This window comes from Quercus suber, unplaced genomic scaffold (genome assembly GCF_002906115.3).
Source record: "Quercus suber isolate HL8 unplaced genomic scaffold, Cork oak 2.0 scaffold_533, whole genome shotgun sequence".
Taxonomy (NCBI): domain Eukaryota; kingdom Viridiplantae; phylum Streptophyta; class Magnoliopsida; order Fagales; family Fagaceae; genus Quercus; species Quercus suber.
The window spans coordinates 434,496-456,770 of NW_027069981.1; the positions used below are offsets into that span (position 1 = coordinate 434,496).

The 22,275-nt window shown below is 36.7% G+C and overlaps 1 pseudogene; it reads left to right on the forward strand.

The window, feature by feature from the left end:
• The first annotated feature begins 8,443 nt into the window (after window positions 1-8,443).
• LOC112006373 (pentatricopeptide repeat-containing protein At2g16880-like) lies at window positions 8,444-21,607 on the forward strand (annotated as a pseudogene).
• The last annotated feature ends 668 nt before the right edge of the window (window positions 21,608-22,275 follow it).

Here is a 22,275-nt window from a genome sequence, read left to right on the forward strand (position 1 = left end):
TTTTTTTTTTTTTTTTTTTTTTTTTTTACTAAACTACATGTAGTTTAGTGGAGGGGGCCTAAACTACATGTAGTTTAGCCACCTGATGTCTTTTTCGCCTCCTCATTTCTTTAATGGTTACCAACTGTTTCTTTATTTATTTATTTATTTTCTTATTATCTTCATCTTCTTCATCTTTTCATTTTCTCTACAGCTCTTCAATCTCCTTTCTCTCCCTCCAAAAGCTTCTACTCTCTCTTCATTCTTCATCCTGTCATAATCTAAAAATCTTTTTCTCTCAAACTCTCTCATTCCTTCCAATGGCACCCAAGACCAAGAAACCTTCTTTCTTGATCATTGGTGAAGTTTTCAACCTCACTACTATATTGGAGCCACAAGGCTAAACGAGTCTCCTCCATTGCTCTACAAACCAAATGATCATCTCTCTGACAATGCACGGGCCGGATTGGTAAGTTTCTCAAACTTTTCTCATTTTCAAGTTTAAGATTGGGTGCGTAATACCTTCCCAGGCTTGTAATCTAGCCTTTGAACTTAAATCAAGGGTTAGTAGATTATGTTTTCCTTGTACTTTTCAATTTCTATATTATAATTAGGAATCAAAGCTACGTAATTTTCTTATATTGTGTCTAGGATCAAAACCATGTAATTTTCTAGTTATTATCAAGAGATGTACGATTTCAATTCATCAATAAAAGTGATGTACTTTTTTAATATTAGTTTCTTATTTTCTCTATTAAAATAAAGGGAAACCAAGGTATTGCATGGTCCTCGGACCCAAGCCTATGGAAAACTAGATACTTATAGAAAAATAGAAGTACTGGGCATAACCAGGGTATTGCATGGTCCTCGGACTCAAACCCATGGAGAAAACAACTATCTGGAGAAAAACCAAAGCGTTACTTAGAGTCAAGCTATAATACGATCTTTAGATTTATATTTGAAGGATAACAGATGGTTTCATGAGGCTAACTCCAGAATAGAATACGAATATTGAGCAGAGTACAATAGTAAAGCAAATAAAAGAAAACATCATTAGATGGAAGCAAAGTATTAAGTATTCAGTTCAAACGGAAAGTATACAACCCCCTTTACAACGCCACTGAGGCAAGAAACAAAATGAGATAAAAGAGAAAATAAACAAATTTATCCTATGTCGTATACTAGTCTCCTCAATTCAGTGGGAAACGTGGTGCCACCAAAATTTAATGTGGGCACACATTAAGCCTTGAAATGCAAAAAACGCACATCGAGTAGTCGAAAAGTCGCCAGCATTAGAACAAACCAAAGTGGGGCGATTCGCCTAGGAGGGCCCGTAGGTGTCAAAACCCTCCTCCCCGTCCGAGGGAACGTGCAGCAGGGTTTTGAGGGGCTATTGTGGGGCCCGTGGGCCTGACAACCACAGCCCATCGCATAGTAGGCCCAAGGCCAACGCCAAGGAGGACTAACCAACCAAGGCTAAGTCAGACAAAGCCTCTTTTGTGACCCACATCGAGAACCTGTTCTAAGGATAACTTTTGGGATGGGACAAGCCCAGAGCAAGCTGTCACATTCACACTTAATGCATTCACCTAACCCTTCTGGTCGCATTAATGGGGAGATAACCCCTTAGCAGGGCAACGTTGGTCAGAGTGAACCACTCGAGTACTGATAAGGCCTCTGATGGGACGGACGGCCAGAAGAGAGGCAAATGGATGATCAACAGATGGAATAAGGAGATAGGAAGATGAAGACTATATAAGTAAAGCAAGTAAAGTAAAGAAGGGGGGGAGAAAAAGAGAAAAGATGAAGGTCTCCTCGGCCACAGGCCGAGGAGCGTCCCCCAGTTGTAAATACATTCTAAGTATCTTTTTTTATAAAAGAAAGTTCATGCATGGTGATCGACGGCCAGGGCCTAAACCTTTAACCCACTCTCTACAAATTTATTGTTTGGGCTTGTTGGGCTGAAAACTCATTCATACTCAGGGTCAATCCAAACTGAGTCCCTACATCTAATTTTAAAAATCAAGATCTATAGCACAAGCATGGGCAAAAAGTTTGTGAAAGAAAAAGAAATTTAATGAAAATGGGTGATCTTGCTAATGAAAATTCTATGATATAAGATTGCTAATTCCTGGAGCAAATTCAGGAAGATGTGCAATCCATTTCAATAGAGATGCTCTCTGGTGTTTGAAAAAGTATTAGAATTTACTACCATCTGATGCTTACTTGACGAAAAATGCTGAATATTTCCTACTGTTTGCTGACAGAGTGGTCAAATATGGACATATACCATTCCAAGAATCTGTTTATGCCCGGGTGTTAATTTGATTCTTATCTGGTTGAAGTTCATTAAAATTTGTGAATTTCCTCTAATCTCATGTTCTTCTCTTCTGATGTCTCCCTCTCAACAAAATGTAACCTTCATGATTTCTTTATTTCATGTACTTAACCAAAAAAAAAAAAAAAGATTTTTCTATTTCATGTGCTATTTACTAAATTTCTTGATATTCCAAAAACTGTCATTATAATGTAATGGAAAGGAATGACTGCGTTCGTGAAGATAAGTGAATTAATAATTCAGGCACTTTCCTTTATCTTCTAATATTCCTCCTCAAATTCATTCATCTTTGTTAGGTTCAAATTTTGTGGCAAATTGATGGCACTTGGGACTTGAGTACCCTACACATGTTATGATTGTCATTGATGATGGATTCTAGAAGGTTTTATTCATTTATCTTTTTCTATGATTTTCATTTTGATTTTTTTTATTCATTTCCTATGTATTGGAAGAAAATTATGCTCCTTGGAGATTTTCTCTTTCACACTTCAAGACTACAGATGAACCTTTTTTTTTAGTAAATAGTAATACTTATTAGAACACACACGAAAATAGTAATATTTGTGTTTTAAACCGGGTTTATAATACATTACATAACCAAAGTACAACTACAAAAGGGCCTAACCTTTGTAGTTGTAGACTGGGGTTATATAAACAGTAATACTTATTAGAACACACACAAAAATAGTAATATTAGTGTTTTAAACCGGGTTTATAATACATTACATAACCAAAGTACAACTTGTTAGGTTCTAAAGATTTAGGATTTTATGTATTTAGAACTCTAATTTGTATTGTTGGCAAACCATGATCAAAACAGGCTGTTTAGTCTTGTTTAGGCTTGCTTAAAGTTGGGTCTTTCATGTAAAGTTGGAATCGAGAGGCTGTAGATGCATTTGTGCATTTCGGCCTGGCTCGATCGATCAAATCTCAGGCAGAATGTTTTTCTGCAGAATTTTCCAGCTCAGCCCTAACTCATTAAATGTTTTGGGTTTTCTATTTTTACCCTAGATATATAAAGAAAAACCCTAGCCACGTTTTTAGAGTTGCTCCAGTTGTATTGTTGCTCATACTTTGCTGTTTTGTGTAAATCTCTTGTGAGATCTAGACGAGCTTTCCTTTACACAAAACTTAAGGTTTTCAAGGTAGAGATTACTTCAACATCTTGATGATTAACTCAGTTGCTACCATTGAAGTTTAAAGAATATCAAGCATGGGTGCTTGTAGCTGATTGGAGAATCTAAGAAAGAAGAAGTCCGTGGATTCGAAGCTTGCACGTAGTCGTGTCAGTAAGTTCTACTGGTGGGTAGCATTAGGAAGTCAAGTAAGGAGCTTGTAAGTCCTTTTGTATGAACTTCGATTCTTTCATAGTGGATTCAAGTTTACCTTGAGGATAGCTAGGTCAAATCCTCTCCAGGTTTTTACCATGTGGTTTCCTAGGTGATTATATCATTGTGTCTTTTATATTTTCGCAGCTTTATACCTTTGATATGATTGTATATTTGTGATAACCTAGAATTGCTTAAATTGACTAAGTTAATCACTTGGCTAATTAACTAGGTTAATCTTATTGTTTTAAGGGGTCTAAAACCGTTCAAGTGGTATCAGAGCAGGTAGCTCTCTTATTAAAGATTTTTTGATCTCTGAGCTGATCCTTGACCCCTGTTGTCATGGAGTATGGACACTCTCTTGTTGTTCCTCCTCACTTTGATGGGAATAACTATGCTTATTGGAAAGTAAGAATGAAAGCATTCCTGAAATCTATTGATGAGAGGGTTTGGAATTTCGTTGAATACGGATGGCAGAAGCCCACTACTCCTATGAGTGAGTGGCAAACTTCTGAAAAAAAAAGCAGTAGGCTTCAATAGCAAAGTTATGAATGCCATCTTCTATGCTGTTTCTATAGAGAAATTTAAGAGAATCTCTAATGTTGAGATTACTCACATTGCTTGGAAAATCCTCCAAACTGTGCATGAAGGCACAAAGGCAGTTAAGATTAATAAACTGCAGCAATTAACTTCTAGATTTGAAAGCATTAGAATGTCTGATGATGAATCTTTTAATGAATTCAATGCTAAATTAAATGATATTGTTAATTCTGCTTTTAATTTGGGTGAAATCTATGATCAACCTAAAATTGTTAGGAAGATACTTAGATCTTTAACTGAAAACTTTAGACCCAAAGTGACTGCCATTATTGAAAGCAAGGATGTGGACACCATCCTTATTGATGAGCTTGTAGGATCTCTTCAGTCCTATAAGTCTGACCTACCCAAAGTGAACAAATCCAAATCAATGGCTCTTAAGTCAGTTGATGATGTCGATGTTGGTGGATTTGATGATGAGCTCTCTGCTATAGAGATTGAATACCTTGCCAAGAACGTTAGAAACTTTCTTAAGAATAACAATAGAAAGGCAAGAGGTACAAATACTGTTGAACCTAGAAACTTTAGGAAGAATGATCCCACTAAGGTTAATAATTTTGAAAAACCTAAAGAAAAAGTTTGGTCAATCTTCAAACAATCCTTTGGGTGTTCAGTGTTTTAGCTGTTAAAGGTATGGTCATGTGAAATCTGAATGTCCTACATTCTTGAGATCTAAGGGTAAAGCTATGACTGTAACCCTTAGTGATAATGAGGTTTCTGATAATAAGTCTGGATGTGACGAAAATGGAAATTTCATTACTTTCACTGCTACTGCTATAGTAAATGAAAATATATCTGTTAAAGAGAACCCTTCTGATGGGGAACTCTCTAAGGATGCAGATCTTCAAGAGGCCTACAATAAATTTTACCAAATTGCTGCAAAGGATGCTATGAATGTTGAACTTGGCTTGAAGAAAATTGAATCTCTTGAGCTTGAAAAGAAGAATTTGCTTGTTAATTTGTTTAATACTAATGATCTTTTGAACAATGTTAAATCTGAGAATATGCTCTTACTTGATAAAGTTAAAACTTTGGAATATAATTTATCTGTTGCTAGATCTGCTAGTTCTAAACTTGATCAAATATTGAATGTTCAAAAGTATGCTTCTGATAAATCTGGTTTAGGATATGTTAAAAGCATCTTTAATTCTGCACCACATTCCACAAACTTTGGTCCTTCATCTTATTCTGAACCTTTTGCAAGTGAGGTTGTGAGTGAAACTGTTAAGCCCCCTATGAGTGAGGTAGTTAAACCCATAGAAGTTTCACCACCTAGGAAGATTAGAGTTGATCTAGGAGAGTCTAAACCTAAGGATTCTACCCTTTCTAAGGACAAGATACATAGGAAACCTGCTTGGGTTTGTCACTATTGTGAAAAGTCTGGGCACATTCGTCCTAAATGTTACAAGCTTCAAGCTGCTAAGAGAACAAACAAACCAAAGGTGCTTGTGCCTCAAGCATAAGATTCTATGGCACTCATTGGTGAATTGGTAAAGGCGTTGAACCTTTATTCCAATTTTGGAGTTGGAAATCACTCGAATGTGAATAAGAACTCCAATGCTCGTGGTGCATCTAAAAGGTTTTGGATGTAAAAGACTCAATCTAATTGAGTCTTTCTGACATGGTCCTTGTGCTTCATTGCTCATTCCTTTGTGACCATTGTTCTTTGGTTTTCTGTATTTTTTTGTGTTTTTTTTGTTCTAGGACTTGCATTGCATTACATTCATGCATTTCATTCTAGGATTTATTTGTTTACTCTTTTAATAAATAAATAAAGAGAAAAGCAAAATATGTTATGGCACTATGTTTCTTAGTTTTTAAAAATAAGGTTGGTCAATTTATTTACACATAACATGTCTTATGTACCTTGTTTAGCGTTGATGAGATTATTTATTGCACTTGACTAGCTGAAACTTTGTAGTGCATGTTGTGTGGGAAAGATGTTTATGGTTTTTGATCTTTTTGTCTTAATCTTGAAGTAACATGTTATTTGACTGTCGGACTTGATCCTTTTGAGAAATGCATAAATAACCATCTCACCACTGTTCACTAGCCAATCATGAACACCTTAGTGCATATCATAAGATTTTGTGTACTTATTACACATGCACAAAAAGAACATAAGGTGATGTCTTGGCTTAATTGCTTAATGCTTAAAATTGGTGTGTACTATTAGGCTTGATGCCATCTCACATAATTAAAATTGGTGTGTACTATTAGGCTTGATGTCATTTCACATAACTATGAGGCAAAAATTTAAGAAACTTACATGATTGCAAGCTTATGTTCTAGGAGATGTGGGAGTTATATGATGTAACTCTTTAGATGATAGTCTCTTTTAAATTTTGTGTGATGAATTGTGTAGACTTTGTGATTGATTTCTATTCACATATCACCTTACATGTATCTCAAGCTTTTGCTAGTTTGCACACACTACACAAGTTACTCTTTACTAAACACTGTACATGTTATTGTGTGTGTTTTTGGTCTGACCAACCAAGTTTGAAAATACCTTCAGTATTATGCAAAACATTTTTTTTGCTTGTGAATTTAAAGGAAGAATTGGCTGAAACTTTCCTTGGAGAAACTGGGATTACAAATTCGGGTTTTTGAAAAAGCATTCCATTTCATCTCATACTAATGCATTGTGGTTCATTGATTTTAATGCTTTGAGGAGTTTTTTTTTTTTTTTTTTTAAACAAAAAAAAATTTTGGTTTGAGTTTTTCAAAGCTGTAATTTTTCTCAAAATACTGAGATCCATGTGGTTCATTGATTTTAATGCTTTGAGGAGTTTTTTTTTTTTTTTTTTTAAACAAAAAAAAATTTTGGTTTGAGTTTTTCAAAGCTGTAATTTTTCTCAAAATACTGAGATCCGCTACCTATTTCGATCGATCCATTCTGATTTTCGATCGATCGAAAATATTTAAAATTCCTTTTAAAAATTTCGGAGTGATTCGATCAATTGAAAGTAATTTTCGATCAATCGAAAGTCGTGAATCAGGTTTTTTTAAACAGTACTCTTTGACTGATTCAACTTACTTTTTCAAAAGTTTTTTCAAACTTTCTTTTCTCTCTCCGACTAGGCAAGGATCTACAGCGATTTTTTGTTGTTTTCCTCCAAAATTTTTGCAAGATTTCTCTTTCCTCAAGCCGGTAAGTCTCTTTTGCCCCTCATTTTTTTAGTTTATTTGCATTTTCATGCATTTTTCCTCATATTTTCGGACCTTTCTCTTTTTGGGATTTTTGATGTTTCAAGCCCAATTTTGTGAAATTGATCAGTGGGTTTTTATGGGGACAAGCTATAAACATAATCTTGATAGTTTAATTCGATCAATTTTGGGTTTTGTGAGAAATTGAAATTTCTAGGGTTTTATTCGTTCTGAATTGGGGATTTTGTTCAATTAGGATGAAATTGATGAAATTGGCTTGTTGATTGGATGTAATTATGCATTATAATCTCTGTATTGTGTTTTGTAATGCTTAATTCATCAATGTGCTTCAAAATTTTTTCAAGTGGTTTTCAAATGCATCTTCCCATAGCTCAACCTTTGTCTTTCTTCTCATAGCAGCTCCGACTATGATGATGGCTAGAGGTAATCCGTAACATTCTCTTGCAATTGCTTCTGCAAATGGTTTAATTCCTTCCAAATGAGCCACATCTCCTGCCTTTTGACTGAACAATTGCTAAGCTTTTTCAATATTAAATGATGAAAAAGCTTAGCAATTGTTCAGTCACAAGGCAAGAGATGTGGCTCATTTGGAAGGAATTAAACCATTTGTAGAAGCAATTGCAAAAGAATGTTGAACAATTGCTAAGCTTTTTCAATATTAAATGATGAAAAAGCTTAGCAATTGTTCAGTCAAAAGGCAAGAGACATGGCTCATTTGGAAGGAATTAAACCATTTGCAGAAGCAATTGCAAGAGAATGTTGCGGATTACCTCTAGCCATCATCATAGTGGGAGCTGCTATGAGAAGAAAGACAAAGGTTTAGCTATGGGAAGATGCCTTAAAAGAGTTGCAAAGGTTAGTGCCTTCTGTAGAAGGCATTGAGGATGAGGTCTATAAGCCTTTGAAGTGGAGTTACGACTCATTACAAGGTAACAACACAAAATCTTGTTTCCTATACTACTCTTTGTTTCCTGAGTACTTCTCAATTGAAGTCAGTGAACTAGTACTATATTGGCGAGTAGAAGTTTGATAGATGAACAGCAAAACTATGTGGATTCAGTCAATAAAGGAATAGCTTTAATTGAAAATCTAAAGGACTCTTGTTTGTTGGAAGATGGTTCCAAAAAGGGCACCGTGAAGATGCATGATGTTGTTCATGATGTTGCTATATGGAAATTGGTGCCTATGTCCAATCCAAGCAACCCCACCTCACTACGCAGATTTTCCACAAGATGAAGCGCCTTCATCTCCCCCTAAATTCGCTTACTTGCAACACACTCCTCAATGCTCTAGTGAGACACTCGTCCACGTATTCGATTTTGTTTTGTAGAGATGTTTTTAAGAATGCTATTAAGTTAGGTGTGAATTTGAATACTAATAGCTTTAATATTATGATTTATGGGTATTGTTTGGAGAACAAGTTTAGTGATGTTTTAGGGTTTGGTGAATAAAATGAGCGAGTTTGGTTGTTCGCCTGATAATGTGAGTTATGATACAATATTGGACGTGTTTTGTAAAAAAGGGAGGTTGAATGAGGCTAGGGATTTGTTGTTGGATATGAAGAATAGAGGGTTGTTGCCAAATCGGAACAAGTATAATATTTTGGTTTGTGGGTATTGTAAGACAGGGTGGTTGAAGGAGGCGGGGAGTGTGATGGAGTTGATGACAAGGGATAATTTGTTGCCTAATATTTGGATGTATAATATGTTGATCTGGGGGTTGTGTAAGGAGGGTAGGATGGAGGAAGCTTTTAGTTTGAGAGATGAGATGGAGAATTTGTAATTGTTGCCAGATGTGGTTATGTATAATACGTTGATTAACGGGTGTTTTAAGTGGCAGGGAAGTTTGGATGCGTCGAAGTTGATTGAGGAAATGAGTGAGAAAGGAGTGAAGACGAATGTAGTTACTCATTATATATTGGTTAAGTGGTTTTGTAAGGAGGGGAAGATGTAAGAAGCAAGTAATACTGTGAGGAAGATGGAAGAAAATGGGTTTTCTCTAGATTGCGTTACTTACAATACTTTGATTAATGGTATTGTAAAGCAAGGAACATGGGGGAAGCGTTTAGAATGATGGATGAGATAGGTAGGAAAGGCTTGAAGATGGATACTATTACCCTTAATACCATTCTACACACTCTTTGTGGGGAGAAGAAGCTTGCTGAGGCTTATAAGTTGCTCAATAGTGCCACTAGGCAAGGTTATATTATTGATGAGGTAAGCTATGGAACTTTGATGATGGGATACTTTAAGGATGAAAAGCTAGACAAAGCCTTGGAGGTTTGGGATACGATGAAGGAGAAAGGAGTCCTTCCCAGTATTTTCACCTATAACTCTATAATTGGAGGACTATGCCAATCTGGAAAAATTGATCAAGCAATAGACAAATTGAATGAGCTTTTAGGGAGTGGTTTTGTCCCAGATGAAACTTCATACAACACTATTATACATGATTACTGCTGGGAGGGGGATATTGAGAAAGCATTTTAGTTCCACAACAAAATGGTCGAGAATTCATTTAAGTCGGGATGTGTTTACGTGTAATATTCTTCTTTATGGGCTTTGTAGAGAGGGTATGCTAGAAAAGGCTCTTAAGCTTTTCAATACATGGATTTCAAAAGGGAAAACAATTGATACAGCCACTTACAACACATTAATTTCAAGCTTATGCAAAGAGGGGAAATTTGAGGATGCATTTGATCTTCTTGAAGAAATGGAAGAGAAGAAATTAGGTCTTGACCAGTATACATATAATGCCATTCTTGGTGCGCTTACAGATGCGGGCAGAATTAAGGAAGTAGAGGAGTTTATGTCAAAAATGGTTGAAATGGGAAAACTATTTGATCAGTCATCACAACTGGGCAAGGGGCAAGATGATGGAAACCATGATAATCCAGAATGGTCTAATTCGAGTTATATTGCTCATTTGAAACAGATCAAGGAGCTGTGTACTCAAGGGAAATACAAGGAAGCAATGTGCATTTATGAAGAACTCACTCAGAAAGGTGTCTCTATAAATAAATCCACTGTATTTAGTTTGATGGAGGGCCTGATCAAGAGGCGAAAGAGCATATCAAAGGCTGCCCGGTTATAGCGATTTTTTCAGCATGGACAAGTACATGGTCATCAACATGCTCTACATGGCATCACACATAAGGATTTAAGGTAAGATGTTTCCTTCTGCTTGGGATTGAGAGAGGAATGGTAGTGCATGGTTATCATTTGATAATGGTTGCCTAAATTATTTATTGAGGTATTCTATTAGTTTTTTTTTTTTTTAAAGATTTAGTGTTGCTATCAGTTGTGCTATCAGTTTTATTATTTTCCCCCTTTTAGATAGTGCTTTTGATTTTTAATTGTACCTAAACAGTCAATAGTTTGGAACAACTAGCCGAGGCATATATACATAATCACTTGTATACCATATGAGAATATCCATGTAATTTACACCTTAGTGCATGGATTGAATGTACAAATGCATAAATCTGAAATTGAATAGTACTTTTACAATAATATCATTTACTTTTTACTTACAAAAAAAATAGTACTTTAAAAAAAAAATTACCAAAGAATTTACCAGTATGGTACATACTGGCTGGTACTGGTACGATATCGACCACCTTGAAGTAAACAGTGTAATATGTATATTACTCCAAAAATTACCAAAGAATTTTGGATTTGATACCTGAATTGATCACTAAATAAATCTTTAATGGTTTGTCCTAAGAAAACATTTAGAGATCATATATATATATATATAGATGAGTTCAAGTTACACTTGATGCAACTCTAAATAACACGTTTTCTAAACTATTGGATTTAAATAGTTCTAATGGTAAAAAAATACAATCATTAATGTTGATATTCTGGTTGATCTCATTTATTATCCCTTATTTATGTCATTCCATATTTATCTCTAAACCCAAAAAAAAAATGTCTACGTCTCTCCCTCTCTCCTCCATTGCTCTAAGGTTCCACCTCCTCGACCAGGTTGCTGGCACCAAAAAAAGCCATAGCCCCACACATACTAGGTTATTATATATGCCATTTTTTTTTTATAGAAACGATGGTATCCAGACTCTTTGAGTACTTAACTATTTTCTCGAGTGTATACTAATAGGAGCCTCACTAAGGGCATTGAAGACATTGTGGTGAGTCAGTACAGAGTGCAGGGCAGTGTGATGGACAGTGCAAGATATTGTGTTGGACCATGCAAAGCAGTGTGTGGGGTCAGTGCAAGAGTATAGGGTGTGCTGTTAAGGTGTTGTGCAGTAGCTTTAGAAGTGTTGTACTGCTATAATTGGGTGTGTTGCATTAAAGTGTTGTACTCAGTTAGTTGAGCTTAGATAAACAAGCTATGAGGTGTTGTACTTAGTTAGAATAGGATATAAACCACAACTCAGATTGTAAAGGATTCATTGAAGAAATAATATGAAGAGTAGCTAATTCTTTGAGTTGCTATTGGAGGTAGATTCCCTCGAAGAATCAATCAATGGAGGTCTAGTTCCCTTGAAGAACTACTAAACTGAGAATCAATAGACAATTAGGAAATTGGATTCTTATAATTTGGTATCAGAGCCAGTTCAATCATGGTGCAAGAAACAAGATACTCCCTTTTGAGCGAGACTGTTTCATCGGTTCAGCAGAGGTTAGATGATCATGCTTCTACCATGGAAATGATCTCTCGAAGGTTGGAAGCTTTAGACAACAATTTCAAGGGACTGCAAGCTGCGTTCGAAGAGAGACTACCAGCAAGGCAACAACACGAAGGCTCTGTTCCTCAACCAGGAAACAATCAAGAAACAGAGGTGTGATCAAATCAAGCTCACCAAAGACCTGAGGTAGGTTTTCAATTCCCTAAACCTATTAGATTGGAGTTTCCTAGGTTCAGTGGAGGTGATCCGTCTGCTTGAATTTTTAGAGCTGAACAATTCTTTAGGTATTATGAAATTCCTAGAGAAGAGAAGGTTTTGAATGCTTCTTATCATCTTGATGATGAGGCTTTAATCTGGTTTCAAGATTGTGAAAGATCTTTGGATTCATGGGAAACATTTGTTAGAGTTATGCAGGTCAGGTTTGGACCTTCCTCATATGATGATCCTATGGAAAATTAACGAAGCTTAAACAGAGTACTACGGTGGCTGTTTATAAAAGTCAGTTTAAGATGTTGAGCAATAGGATCAAGAATTTACCTGAGTCTCATAAGTTGAGTTGTTTTTTAAGTGGATTAAAGGATGAGATAAGGTTGGTTGTGAGGATGCAAAATCCAAGGACATTGAGTGCTGCGTTTGGGATAGCCAAAATCTAGAAGGAATATTTGTTCACATGTAGGAAGGTTTATAGACCATTTCAAGAATCTAGCAAGACTAATTGGCAAGAATATCCAACAACTAGGCATGACAATAAAGCTGAAGCTAAGGTGCCTATACAAAAGATCACATCAGCCCAGATGGAAGAGAGAAGAAAGAAAGGCTTGTGTTATTACTGTGATGAAAAATGGCAACCCAGACACAAGTGTAAAGGACTCAAACTATTCATGATTGATGAAGTTCAAGAAGTGTGTCAAATGGAAGTGGGGAATGAGGATTTAACTACAGAATTGCAATTGAACCAAGCTGATATTACTCTATATGCATTATTGGGCAGTCCTTTCCCGGGTACCATGAGGGTGTTGGGTCAGATTAGAGGACATTGGGTAGTGATTCTTTTAGATACTGGGAGTTCCCATAATTTCCTTGATGCTGTCTTGGTAAGAACTTTGAAGTTGGGTGTGGACACTACAAGAATTTTGGAGGTGAAGGTGGCTAATGGAGAGGTGATCAGAACTCAAGGAGAATGTAAAGATTTAATGCTTAAAATGCAAGGCAATGAGTTTATAGTGAATTTGCATGTGTCGTCTTTAAGGGGCTGTGATGTGGTGCTGGGAACTCAATGGCTTTGCACTCTTGGCCTTATTAGTTGGGATTTCAAGCAACTCAAGATGGGGTTCATGTATCAGGATAGACAAATAAGGTTGCAGGGTATTAAACCTACGGGTTCCTTGATGGGGTTCATGCTACTGTTTTTGATGAACCAAAGGGCTTACCTCCTTGTAGAGGACATGAGCATCAAATTATTCTCAAGCCAGGTACTCAACCAACTTGTCAAAGACCCTACAGGTATCCATATTATCAAAAGACTGAAATTGAAACCATTGTTAAGGACTTGCTTGAGTCTGGTTCAATCCGAAATAGCCAAAGCCCTTTTGCTTCACCAGTGTTGTTAGTAAGGAAGGCAGATGGTAGTTGGAGGATGTGTGTGGACTATAGGGCTCTTAACAATGATACTATCAAGGATAAGTTTCCCATTCCGGTGGTGGATGAGCTCTTGGATGAATTGAGTGGTGCTTGGGTGTTCTCTAAGTTGGATTTGAGGTCTGGTTATCACCAGATTAGAATGAAGGAGGAGGATGTGGAGAAAATAGCTTTTAGGACTCATGAAGGCCATTATGAGTTCTTGGTCATGCCCTTTGGGTTAACTAATGCTCCTTCTACATTTCAATCTCTCATGAATAATATGTTCAAGTCTTACCTTAGGAAGTTTGTCCTTGTATTTTTTGATGATATTCTAGTCTATAGTAAGGACATGGATTCTCATGTTTTGCATCTTAGGTCAGTCTTGAAGGTGCTGCTTGATCATAAATTGTTTGCCAAGAGAAGTAAATGCACCTTTGCTTGCTCTAAAGTTGAGTATTTGAGACATGTTATCTCAAGCCATGGAGTGAAGACTGATCCTAATAAGACTCAAGCGATGCTAGACTAGCCTATTCCTAAGACTGTGAAAGCTTTGAGAGGTTTCCTGGGATTAACAGGTTACTACAGGAAGTTCATAAAAGGTTATGGGTCCATTGCTGCCCTATTGACTGACCTTCTTAGGAAGGATGCCTTTGGGTGGACTGAACAAGCTGACCAAGCATTCCAGAGTCTCAAACAAGCTGTTTCTCAACCTCCTGTCCTGGCCTTACCTGATTTTTCTCAACCCTTTGTGATAGAGTGTGATGCTTATGGTTTTGGAATTGGGGCTATGTTGATGCAGCAAGAAAGGCCCATTGCTTTTTACAGCCAACCTTTGAAAGGTAAGAGTGCTCATTTATCTACATATGAAAAGGAGTTGCTGGCCCTTGTGACAGCAGTAAGGAAGTGGAGAACCTATTTGTTTGGGAAGCCCTTTGTGATCAAAACTAATCATCAAAGCTTGAAGTACCTGCTAGAGCAGAGAATTGGCACACCTATGCAGCAAAGATGGATAACTAAGCTCCTTGGTTACTCCTTTATCATTGACTATAAGAAAGGAAAGGAAAATGTAGTGGCTGATGCATTATCCAGACAAGGTGAGATGGTTCACTCTAATTCAAATTCTGTTGTGTTCAATCAAGTGGAGTTGGTAGATTCTGATGAACCTTCTGTTTTGGTGCTGGTTCATTGTGATCATTCAGACTTAAGTTGGTTTTGTTTAGACAGCATTAATAGCTTGTTTCTCATTTCCTTTCCTCATCCGTCTTGGCTTGAGGAATTGAAAGCTAGCTATTCTACTGATGTGAAGGTGCAAGAAATTCTAAAAACAATCCATTCTAATTCGGCTACTGTTGGCAAGTTTAGTCTGCAAAATGGACTTTTCTTATATAAAGGAAGACTTTACTTGGGCTCTAATTGTGGTTTGAAGTCTAAAGTGATGAGTTTAGTGCATGACAGTCCATTGGGTGGACATTCTGGTTATTTGAAGACCTTTCACAGAGCTAAAAGGGATTGGTTTTGGAAGGGAATGAAGAAGGACTTGAAGGAGTATATTAAAGGTTGTGAGTTGTGTCAACGGATTAAACATGAGACAAGTAAACCAGCTGGACTGTTACAGCCCTTAGAGATCCCTCATACACCCTGGTCTTGCATTAGTATGGATTTTGTGGAAGGGTTACCTAAGTCCTTAAGGCATGATGTGATAATGGTGGTAGTGGACAGACTTACCAAATATGTCCATTTTATTCCACTGTCTCATCCTTATACAACAGTTAAAGCGGCTTCCTTATTCATGACTCACATTTTCAAGTTACATGGGCTGCCTACTTCTATAGTAAGTGATAGGGACCCAGTGTTTACTTCAAGGTTTTGGGAGGAGCTGTTTAGGTTGCAAGGAGTTGACTTGGCTATGTCCTCTGCATACCACCCTCAATCTGATGGTCAGACTGAGGTGGTTAATAGAAGTCTTGAGCAATATCTGAGAGCCTTTGCTGGGGACAAACCAAAACAGTGGGTAGAATGGTTACCTTTGGCTGAGTACTGGTTTAATACTAACTTTCACACTGCAACTAAGGTGACTCCTTTTGAGGCCCTTTATGGTTTTCAACCCCCTAAGTTGCTGGACTATATTCTTGGCCTCACTAAGGCTGCTGCTGTGGATGATTTTTTAGTAACTAGGCAGCAGATTTTGGAACTTCTTAAGGGCAACTTAGTGGCTACTCAAGACAGAATGAAGTTACAGGCTGACAAACATAGGCAAGAACGAAGTTTTGAGGTGGGTGATTGGGTTTTTCTAAGGCTGCAACCCTTCAAACAACACTCCCTTCGTTGGTCTAAGGTGGGAAAGTTAGCACCTAAGTTCTTTGGCCTTTTTCAAATTCTGCAGAAGGTGGGGTCTGTAGCATATAAACTGGATTTGCCTTCCACTTCAGGGGTCCATCCTATGTTCCATGTCTCTTGCTTGAAGGCTAAAGTTGGGCAATCTGTTACTCCTATCCCAACCCTTCCACCAGTTGATGCTCAGGGCCACATTACTCCTGAACCGAAGGCTATTTTGCAGCAAAGGCAATGTCAACTCAGAAGGTACAAGGCTGCTACGGAGGTGTTGGTTCACTGGGAGGGATCTTCTCCAGCTAATGCCACTTGGGAACTCCTTCATAAATTGCAGGTTCAATACCCTCACCTTGTGGGCAAGGTGCTTTAAAGGGAGCGACAATGATAGGAGCCTCACTAAGGGCATTGAAGACATTGTGATGAGTCAGTGCAGAGTGCAGGGCAGTGTGATGGACAGTGCAGGATAGTGTGTTGGACCATGCAGAGCAGTGTGTGGGGTCAGTGCAAGAGTATAGGGTGTGCTGTTAAAGTGTTGTGCAATAGCTTTAGAAGTGTTGTACTGCTGTAATTGGGTGTGTTGCATTAAAGTGTTGTACTTAGTTAGTTGAGCTTAGATAGACAAGCTGTGAGGTGTTGTACTTAGTTAGTTAGAATAGGATATAAACCACAACTCAGATTGTAAAGGATTCATTGAAGAAATAATATGAAGAGTAGCTAATTCTTTGAGTTGCTATTAGAGGTAGATTCCCTCGAAGAACTACTAAACTGAGAATCAATAGACAATTAGGAAATTGGATTCTTATAATATACAATCCCACCTTCCCACATACACTAGGTTATTACAGGGAGGAATCCCTTGGAGGTATCCAGACCTCTTCGAGTATCTAACTATATACTTGATCTTATACATGTGTTTGTATTAAACAACAATTTAGAGACACATAATAATTACCAACATTTCAAGATAAGGTCATTCCCACTTATCTTAGAAGCAGGTGAACCTTCACTCACCTTATGAAATCACCCCCACAGTAAAAGCTTGATGTTATGCTTGCTTTACTTTTCAGAAAACTATTTCAAAGAAATCCCTTGCTTTAGTTTGATTCTAAACTAGTGTAAAGAGGCAAAACAATATGATCCAATATATAAATTACATTACAAGGTTCATAAGAATCTAACCATAAAGTATGTCGTTAAAGTAGCTTCCATAATATAGTAAGTCTTTGTCTTTACGAAATGTGTCTGTTTGGCATTTTAATATTAAACAAAACTCTAGCTCTATCTATAGAGCTTGTAGTAGAGATTTTGTGATATTGAGTTTTGAAAGCAATTTATGGTGAATATTACTTGAAATATTTGGATTTATAGAGTACATCTAGTTGTACCGTAAGTAGGTTTTATTTTTTATTTTTTTTAATATGATAAAATTTCAACCTGTAACTTTTAATAATAATTACTCTTTATCATTAGTCCAAAACACCATTAGGTTTTTTGGTATAGGTGTGGTTCAAACCTTAAATCTCTTATTTGACGATAAATTTTTTTTTTCAATTGAGCTAATTGAAACCCATGTAAATAGTGCTTTAAATAAACACATGAAACATGAACAATAAATTATAAAGTTCTTTCCTAAAACCTTTGACAAATTTGAAATTTTAATATAAAAATATATGTAACAGTAACCGACTCAGTATTTCTAAAATCATAGTTAGCCTTCGGAAGCGTAGGATGTATGGCAAGACATTGCAAGTGCTATTTCTTGATATTCCCTAAATAAATTATTATTATTATTATTATTATTATTTTCATTTTTTGTCACAAATTATGAAATGCATGTCTGATTTTGCTGAAATGCATATGTTTGCTTGCACTTTGCCTATGACATTTTTGTACCTTTAAAGGTAAAATGAAGACATATTTTGCTAGTTTGTCATTGTTTTATCCAAAAGCTTTCCAGCATCACCTTGTTATGTACTATATTCAAATTATATATATTGCCAAAAGAAAACAAGTTATTAATTAATGCCTCAAATAAAGAATACATATTCCTCAAACCAATTGCATCATTAGGAATTTCTATTAATCGATGCCCATTAGTTGTAGCTCAAATGGAAAATCTTCTCCATGCGAATGAGGTGAAACTTGAGGTTGTAAATTCAAGAGCTACTGAGTGTATGTGTAACCTACCATATTTGATATAAACTATATATAATATAAAAAAAAATTGGAGAATATAAATAAGAGATGACATTAAATTCCATGCATTACTCCGATGTATGGAATTTGGTGCTGGTGTGCTTGATGTGGTTAGTATGGAAGGAATGGAACAGACACATGTTTGAGGATGTTGAGAGACCTATTGATCACTTGAATTTCATGTTTTTTTTTTTTTTGGATAAGTAATAAGTTATATTGATATAAAAAAGGAACACCCTAGTACACAGGGAGTGAACAAGGGAAAGGAAATCAAATACAAAAATTGCAAGAGTCTAGGAAATCAATAAAAAAAGGGAATGATTGTTGTTGCAAAGCAAACAACCAATCCCTTAAAGTTCTAAAAAGAGAAGCTTGAGGTCCGAAATAGATCTCTCAATATCTTCAAAACATCTACTCTTTCTCTCCCTCCAAAGACACCACATTAAGCAATGAGAAATAATGGACCAAATGTAATCATTTTGATGACGACCAAAGCTGCCTTGCCAACACCCTAACAGCCCCAAAACAGTGAGCGGCATAACCCAAGTTACACCAAATAGACCCAAAACCATAGACCATAGATCCATAGCAGAAGGACAATGAAGGAATAGATGGTCAACCGATTCACCATTTCTCTTACACATGTAGCACCAATCCAAAATCCACACCTTCCTTGTTTGTAAATTATCAATCGTCAAGCATTTTCCTAAGGCAGCAGTCCAAACAAAGAAAGCTACTCTAGATGGAATCTTCTACTTCCAAATACTTTTCCAAGGAAAACCAAAGAAAGTGTTGCCAACTAAAATTCTATAATAGTCTCTAACCAGGAAGCCCTTATCTTTGCTAGGTATCCAACACATTTTATCCTCACATAGCCCCCTTAAATGAGAACCATATATGGTTTCCATGAAGTCTGACATAGCCGCTAGATCCCAATCATGCACCCCCCTAAAGAATCTCACATCCTAAATGAGGACACCATTGGCGGACTTCATAAGCTCAGCCACACTGGCATCCTTATTCCTGCAAAATCTAAACAATTCAGGATATCTAACAACAAGAGAAGTCTCTCCACACCACCGGTCTTGCCAAAACTTCACTCTAGACTCATCACCAATATCATACAGAATATGGCGCGAGAAAGAAGGCCATCCCTGGCTGATATTTTTCCATTAACCAACACCATAAGGGCCAATCACAGACCTGGTACACCACCCCCCCCCCGGGAGGTGTGTGTGTGTGTGTGTGTTCCATACTTCATCTCTATCACTTGTCTCCAAAGGGCATCTTTCTCAATCCCAAATCTCCAAAGCCACTTTCCAAGTAAATCTTCATTGAAAAGTCTTATCTTCCTTATCCCTAAGCCACCTAAAGAAATAGGAGCACAAACAGAAGCCCATTTAACCAAATGAATTTTAGGATCATCTCCAAAACTGCCCCATAAGAAATTCTGCTGGAGCCTCTCAATTCGATTAGCCACACTACAGGTATAGGAAATAAAGATAAAAAAAATAAGTTGGTAAATTAGAAAGGGTGCTTTTGATTAGGTTGAGTCTACCTCTCTTGGATAAATATAAGCGCTTCCAACCCGCCAATCTCCTCTCCATTTTCTCCAGAATTGGATTCCATATAGACTTATCCTTAAATTTATCCTTGTATTGTACATGGTACTTTATATTCATCATTGTGAACATGGAGTATTTTTTTTCATCATTAATAAAACTATTATTACTTATAAAAAAAATGAAATTTATTAAAAATTAAAATGATAATTTATATTTACATACATTACTTTATTAGTCTATGAGAAATGCTATGTCCACAGCACTATTGATCCCTAGTAATGGGAATTTATCCCAATACTATTGATCCCTAGTAATGGAAATTTCTACTTTTGCTATTATTGACTTGGCATACTAAACAATGGTCAAATGTTTGTGTTGTAGCAAGATTGCCTAGCACAATTTCTCCTTTCTTCTTTTTCTTCTCCTTGACATTGAATAAAACCAAAACTTAATGCAACACAAAAATCAAAGAACAAAAAATTTAAGGATGGATAACTGAGGAATCAACATTTTGGCTAGCTTTGAGTCAGCACCAAGTAAGAGAACAAACTTCTAGGAGTGAAGTCCTAGGGGTAGCTCGAGTCAGCACTAGAACATTGGAAGGAAAATTCGAAGAGAAATTTATTAGTCTATCAAAGTGTAAACAAAACTGAATCATGGGTTCTTTAAATAGAGTTCCAAACTTATTATCCTTGTAGGGATTGAAAATAACGTTACTACTCTAAAACGAATTTAAACTCCTAAACCTAATACAAAAAGTAAGGCCACGAGTTAGGTCATCATCTTTTTACGTCTATGCCCATATGTTTGCATTATTGGAGGCTATATCTTGTGTCCACACCACTCCACCTCTTCTGTGCACTGTTACTCTTCACATCCAAAGCAAAGCCCCCTGGACCTCTCTCCTTCTTTCTTTAGGTTCTAACCATAACCCTTCACTTATAGGTGAAAATGTTGGCTTATGGCTGAACTACTTGTATAGTTCTACCAAAAAAAGAATGAAGTCTTATTACTCCTTAGTGCACTTATGACTTAGCCAAAAGGGAGAAAAGAAAGAAGATAATACCCTTAGTTCTATCACGGAATTGGTTAAACATCTGATGCAATAATATGTTTCCCTGGATTCTCAAGCATTGATAAATTTAAATTTGCTTACTTTTAGCTGCTGCAGTCATAATAATAGCTTGTTGATTGTAACAATGATCTGCAGCAAAGACAATATCGTGAAAGGTAAAGCAGGATATGTGGAAAAAGATTCATGTAGCTGACCCTATGTAGTCAGGATCGATGCTTGGTTGCATTTTTAACCTTCTATTAAAATCTAATTTATTTTGCAGTTCTCAGAGTGGTTGGAGACTACTAAGCAACATGACCTTACTGAACAAGATCATGCTGCCCACCTTGATTTGATTGCTAAAGTACATGGTATCCAGAAGGCAGAGAAGTACATTGAGAACATCCCCAAGTCTTTCAAAGCTGAATTAGTATACCGAACCCTCCTAACTTGCTGTGTCCATCTCATATAATTAAGGTATCGGACGAGACAGGGAGGTGCAAGCCCAGTTCATGTGTTACGGCTTAGTGTTGGACTGACTTTGTTTTAGTTTCGTTACGGGTCAAAACTCAGAAAAAAAAAAAACCTTGTTTTCCACATAAGCCATGTTGCTAGATTGAAACCCAAAACCTGTGTGTTCTTAAAAACTGCCACTTGCTCTCTGATCTTCATCGACTCCGAATCACACAGATCTCTCTGCCACCGAAGAAGAAACAAACATAAAGGTCATGTCGCGTGAGAGACTCAAGAGAGGTACACTACCTCCGGCTCAAGAGGTACCCAACTAGTTTTTTTTTTTTTCCCCCCAATTCTCTGTTTTCTTTATATATATAAAAAAAGAAAATGGCAACGACAGTGGAAAAGTTAACAAAGATCACAATTTTTTTGAATATCTTCATGTTTTGCTATTGTTTCTGGTATCAAATAAGCTACACAAGTTATATGAGCAATTTGGTTGATTTTGTAGAGCCTTTGATTCATAATTCATATATTTTTCTTTCATTCCAACCGTTTTAGTGTTAGACAAAAGCAGCATTATAGATAAATTATGTTTTCATTTGTTTGATTAAAAATTATGCATATTACCCTTCTATTTCCGTGTGAAATATCCTGGCAAGCTGGGCACTGGCCTGGCCTCTGGGTCCACATTTAGCATATATGCAACTAGCCCAGGGTCTAACCCTGGCATTTCACTGTAGTCCTATGTGAAGACGTCTTTGAATTCTTTCCACGGCAATACCAGTTCTGATTTTTCTTTTTTCTGTCAAACTTGCACTAATTAGGATGGGCCTCGGTCCTTGCGAAGCAAACCCCAGGTCAACTTCCTCCATTTCTTCTTCTGCCGTAACCTGTACCTCTTTTTTTGCCACAACTTCTTTACTTTCCTCCTTATTATTTTCTTCCCCTGAACTTTCTTGAACCATGCAATAAGCCAAATTCTC